This window comes from Podarcis vaucheri (assembly GCF_965113315.1).
Source record: "Podarcis vaucheri genome assembly, chromosome: 2".
Taxonomy (NCBI): Eukaryota; Metazoa; Chordata; class Lepidosauria; order Squamata; family Lacertidae; genus Podarcis; species Podarcis vaucheri.
The window spans coordinates 6487336-6493861 of NC_138760.1; positions in this window are offsets into that span (position 1 = coordinate 6487336).

Below are 6526 nucleotides of genomic sequence, written 5' to 3' on the forward strand. Positions count from 1 at the left end.
CTCACTGGAAGGACAGATCCTGAAGCTGAGGCTCCAAGACTTTGGCCACCTCATGAGAAGAGAAGACTCCCTGGAAAAGACCCCGATGTTGGGAAAGATGGAGGGCACAAGGAGAAGGGGACGACAGAGGATGAGATGGTGGGACAGTGTTCTCGAAGCTACCAGCATGAGTTTGACCAAACTACGGAAGGCAGTGGAAGACAGGAGTGCCTGACGTGCTCTGGTCCATGGGGTCACGAAGAGTCGGACACGACTAAACAACAGCAACAACAACATATCAAAGTCCACTGTGATCATAAGCTGTCAGAGACAGTCTTCACCAACCCTTTGGGAAGCTCTGCCGGTCTTCAGTGGATGTGTCTGTAGTTGACTAAGTATGATTTCCACATTGTGTATGCTAAGGGCACAGACATGGTTGTTCCCCACACTCATGTAGAACTTAAGATAAGGGTCAGTGGAAAGGCCATTCCATAGGCGAGGTGCCACCATGAAGAAGGCCCTTGTGTGAAGCCACATTGAGTGATTACTGGCTTTGGGCCCGCTGCTAGAACATGTCTGAAGACAGCATCCACACGGCTGGGACTTCATGGTATGTGTGTCCTGATCTCATGGAAGCCTATGTACAAGCAGTTGCACATGCATAGTCCTTGCAAAAAGTCAATGGACAATCCAGGAATGTTGGCAGCAGCATGACATACTCCCAGTAATCGTGTGGTTCATGTGCAAAGCAGGTTTAGCTGTGCACATGATTTCAGCCCCAAACAGCAAGGCAAGTTACAAAGGCAACTCCTAGAAGATACATATATGAACTATAGTTATACCGTTCTGAGAACACGGATCACATTTTACAGAGGGGGAACATTGCCAGGTAATTGACTAGCCCAGATTTGATCTGGAAATCTATGACAGAATATTATTAAGAGTATATTGCATACATAACATGTATGCAGGAGGGGTGCTGGGGTTTGATCACTATCTACAGCCTCCCTATACGTTTAAAATAATTGATCAATAAATTAACGGTGTTGGTGGAAACCTGTTTCCTTGCTCAGACTGCTCCTGCCGTCCACCCTCCCCACTACAGACTTCAGTTGCAAGTCTGTCTTGGTTTCCTCTAATCTGAGGGTTTAGAAAAGCAGGAAGAACTAGTCAGTGATAAATATGTAGGGCAGGATTCACCAAATTAGGCCTGTCAGCAGAAGCCCTGTGCAAGGACTTCTGCTTGTGCAACAGGGCTTTCCCCCTTTCTTCCCTGCCCCTCTGCACCCCTTGAAATTGGTTCAGGAGTAACCCCAAAACAGCACTCAGGGAGAGGAGGGATTGTTTGGTCTGGCAAGTTGAAATGCTTGTGCAGACTGAAGGTTCTTAATAGCATTATGTTGTATTCCACCCATTTATTTGCATTGAACACTGAGGCATTTACTCATAAGTGGTGGAACCAGCAGCTCCATTTAAAATAACTTGTTTAATGCAAATTTATTTCCTTGACTCGGGGAGGATTTATGGTTATGTGATCAGAAATTAGAGTTTTAGATATCAGAGTTGGTGTATAAATATCAGGTATCAGTGCAAACAAATGCAGAGATTTATGGATAACTTTAGCAGAGAGGCCTCTCTGGGGGCCTATTTCCTGTATCTTCAGATTTTGCTACCATAGGCGGGGGAGGAGGACAAAGTAGCTGCTTTGTTGAAATCCAAATGCAGATTGAACAGAACTCTGAAAATCACTTTTGCCCTGGTTAAATTAAAACAATAGAAAGGTACAAACCCACTGGTTTTTAATATATATATTTTCATTAAATATTTTGTGGTTTACAAAAATACACGTATTGTTTCTTTTTTCAAGTTGTGTTTTCTACAGATCAGTTTCATTTGTTGTGAGACATTAAAATACTTTATTGTCACTTGTACAATTTGTATACAGTGAGATTACACGAGCACCCCCACCAGCTCTCTTAGTCTTAATTCCCCTCGTTTATTGACACCCACCCACCAAACCTGAAAGTCAGTTGCCCTGTTGTTATCTTTTCATTCAGCAGCCCAACAGCCCACGGATAGAAGCTGTTCTTTACCCTGTTGGTGCGACTAATCATGCTTCTATATCTTCTACCTGAGGGCAGGAGATCAAGAAAGTGCCGGCCAGGGTGTGAATCATCCCTGAGAATTGTCCTCACTCTCCTGAGGCAACATTCTTCCACTATTTCATCCAGCGGATTCACGGGACAGCCCATAATATCTTGTGCTGTTTTCACTACCCTCTGTAGGCACTTCCTATCAATTGATGTCAAACCAGCGTACCACACCGTGATGCAGTATGAAAGGACACTTTCTATTGTGGACCGGTAGAAGGAGATCATCAAATGTTGATTGACATCGTTCTTTCACAATACTCTGAGGAAATATGGTCTCTGTTGGGCTTTCTTAACCACCTGGGTTGTATTGATTTTCTAAGTAAGGTCTTCACTGAGATAAACTCCTAGGAATTTAAAGGAAGAGACTCTCTCCACACAGCCCTCCCCGATGTACAGTGGGGCTAGTTCTCTTCTCTTCCTCCAAAAGTCCAACACCATCTCCTTTGTCTTGCTGATATTAAGGTGCAAGTTGTTTCCTAAGCACCATGTAGATATTTTTTTGTTGCATTCAGTATTAGGTTAGGAAGAAAAGAGAGGGGGAGGGGGTGGGTTGGGTGTTTATGCTTCTATAGTGGAACCTCAGTTTTTGAATGTAACCCGTTCCAGAAGTCCATTCGACTTCTGAAACGTTAGAAAACCGAGGATCAGAGGGTTCCAGACAGACAGGCAGCAAAGTCAATGGGGAAAAATGAAAAATGCGCCTCTGAAGCCATTCGACTTCCGAGGCGCGTTCGAAAACGGAAGCATTCACTTCCAGGTTTTCAACATTCGGCTTCTGCAACATTTGGCAGCCAAGACATTTGAAAACCAAGGTTTGACTGTACTTAGTGTATGTGTCAGGTTTTGTATCAGTGTCACTTGTCCGGGTTCCTTTACTATTTGCTTGTTGTATTTCCTTGGTGGTGAGAGAGGTTGGGGGTGGCCTAGAGTGTGATTGCTTGTCTTTGGTTGGTTGTAGTGAGATTAGTTTTTGTGTGAGAGTGGGGTGTGGCTACATATTTTTGGATCAGGCTAGCCAGATTGATTCGTATGCTGTTGGCAGATTCTTCTTGTTGTCTTCTTGGGCAAAGTATGTGTTGAAGGGGAACCATACCTATTGTTTGCGATAGGAAGTGGTCAGTAAGATGGTGTTAAGTGCCTTTGTGACGCCTGTGTTGGGTATAAGGTTTATAAGCAATGTTGTCAGTGTTATTAACAACATTATTGGTTTGTTGGGGTGGGGATATGGGTATTGGCATGCTCTGGCACCACCATTGTGCTGGGACACTTTTTGGCTAAAGAATAGGGTGCAAATGCCCTAACATATTATCAGAAGTGTGTTGTAATAATAATAATAATAATAATAATAATAATAATAATATATTATTTATACCCCGCCCATCTGGCTGGGTTTCCCCCGCCACTCTGGGCAGCTCCCAACAAAATATTAAAATACAATAGTCTGTCAAACATTAAAAGCTTCCCTAAACAGGGCTGCTTTAGATGTCTTCTAAAAGTCTGGTAGTTGTTTTTCTCTTTGACATCTGGTGGGAGGGTGTTCCACAGGGCGGATGCCACTACCGAGAAGGCCCTCTGTCTGGTTCCCTGTAACTTCGCTTCTCGCAGCGAGGGAACCGCCTGATGGCCCTCGGAGCTGGACCTCAGTGTCTGGGCAGAACGATGGGGGTGGAGACGCTCCTTCAGGAAAACTGGACCCAGGCCACCTGTGTTAGTACTGTACTGCAATACTCCTGTCTGAAACTTTGGCCAAAACTTTTGTACGTGTTCCGACTGGCTACCTCCTACTTAGACTACAGTAGCCTCTTCCTCCTCAATTCCCCCCTTCTGTGTACAGTGGTACCTCTGGTTACGTACTTAATTCGTTCCGGAGATCCATTCTTAACCTGAAACTGTTCTTAACCTGAAGCACCACTTTAGCTAATGGGGCCTCCTGCTGCTGCCGCGCCGCCGGAGCATGATTTCTGTTTTCATCCTGAAGCAAAGTTCTTAACCTGAAGCACTATTTCTGGGTTAGCGAAGTCTGTAACCTGAAGCGTATGTAACCTGAGGTACCACTGTATTTCCTTTATTGGGAGCACTTCTGTTAATTTGGTCTCTTTTCAACACTCTAATCATGCTACCAACCACAGAAGTTAGAGGCATATATCTGATTAACAGTGCAAACTTAACCATGCCTACTCAGAAGCAAGTCATACTCAATTCAGTGGGGATTCTCCCAGGTAATGGGGTTAGGATTTCAGCCCCAAGCCTTCTAGTAGTTAGGGCAGGCCTAGCCCACCCATGAGGCAAAGTGAGGCAAGTGCCTCAGATGGCAGACTCCAAGGCGCAGCAGATCCACCCACCAAGGAATGCATTGCCAGCTGCCACTGCCGTGGTGGCAGTAACAGCTATGGCATGCTCCTTGGAGGCCACATCTGCTGTCCCCTCAGCAGCCCCCCTATGCTGCTTCTACAATGGTCTCTTGGTGATTAGGAGGTGCTTCTGGACTCCTCCCACCCTTGTTCTTGATGCAGAACTTTACTCACTTCTCTGGTGGGGAGCACCATTTTGTGGTTTGTCTCACATGGCAAAATGTCTTGGGCCAATCTTGGGTCAGAGGCACAGGGTCCTCCATGTCCCTCACCTTGACCACTAGACTAAATAACGTAAAATATAAGGAATAAGTGGGAACCTACAAGGAACTGTATGTTATGTTTTGGCTCCCCTCCCTTTCTTTCCCTCACAACAGACATTTCACTGAAGGAAGGGACTGGACTCAGATAAAACTTCCTGAGAGCTCAACCCCCACCCACCCACAGTTGCTGCAGATGCAAAGAAAGGGCTCCCTGACTATCAGCTCAATCTGGGAGGATGTTAAACATCGTGGGTCTAAGGGAGAGACTTGCCAAATCCAGAGCATGTTTAAGATGTACTGCAGGACTGTGGCTGCCAGAGGCTTGAAAGAACACAGAAAAAGGACATCTGGGTTGTAATGCAGTTTTGGTTTTAATGCCTTAAAGTGATATTTTCTTCTCTTTCCTCGGCAGATATCAAACTAAAGCAAGTTGTGAGAAACCTGCTCCCTGCTGGGGATTCATCCAACACGGGCACAGTAAGACAGATGCACTCTTTGACAGTGGTTTGATGAAGGTGCTGTGCACATTTAGACCGTTGGTCCATCTAGCCTTACTGGAAGCTAGTCCAATCCCATCCTCAATGCAGGAAATCCAGAGTTCAAGCATCTCCCAACAGATGGCTGCCCACCTGCAGTGAGGGAGAGGGCACCCGAAATCCTCTTAGCAGGAAAAGGCATGGGATTGAACCTGAGACTTCCTGCATGCAAATTATGGTGCTGGAGGAGACTCTTGAGAGTCCCATGGACTGCAAGAAGATCAAACCTCTCCATTCTTAAGGAAATCAGCCCTGAGTGCGCACTGGAAGGACAGATCGTGAAGCTGAGGCTCCAATACTTTGGCCACCTCATGAGAAGAGAAGACTCCCTGGAAAAGACCCTGATGTTGGGAAAGATGGAGGGCACAAGGAGAAGGAGATGACAGAGGACGAGAAGGTTGGACGGTGTTCTTGAAGCTACCAGCATGAGTTTGACCAAACTGCGGGAGGCAGTGGAGGACAGAAGTGCCTGGCATGCTCTGGTCCATGGGGTCACGAAGAGTCGGACCCGATTAAACGACTAAACAACAAACCATTGAGCTACAGCCTCTCCTCACTGGGTAGATTGGTTTTGAGTGGGAGTGGGGAAGCTGTGACCCTCCAGATGTTGTTGGACTAAAACTCCAGTCATCATCCTTACCATTGGGCCATGCTGTCTGGGGCTAATGGGAGTCCAAGAATATCAGGAGGACAAGACACTCCTCCATTCCTAGTTTAAATTAAGATACAGTGGTACCTCAGGTTACATACTCTTCAGGTTACAGACTCTGCTAACCCAGAAATAGTACCTCAGGTTGAGAACTTTGCTTCAGGATGAGAACAGAAATCGCACCGTGGTGGCGCAGCAGCAGCAGGAGGCCCCATTAGCTAAAGTGGTACCTCAGGTTAAGAACAATTTCAGGTTAAGAACGGACCTCCAGAACAAATTAAGTTCTTAACCCGAGGTACCATTGTAATAATGATTTAAATCGCCAAGGAAAATGGCGACTTTAAACCATGAATTTGAACCTTGTTTCCCATTGCAGATTTGTACTTAGGTTTGTTAGACAGCAGCCCCCTCGTTCTAAGATCTCCTTTTGAGACTAGGAGGAGTTTCAGAAACAGCTTGTGATATTTAGCAAGGGGGTTCACAGGGCTTGTATGTGCCCATGCGTTTGCCATTCAAAGGGGAAAAGTCAATTCTGCTAGGCCTTGCTGAAAGCCCTTGACCGTCTGCCTACTATATCTCTGAGTCCCAGCCCACG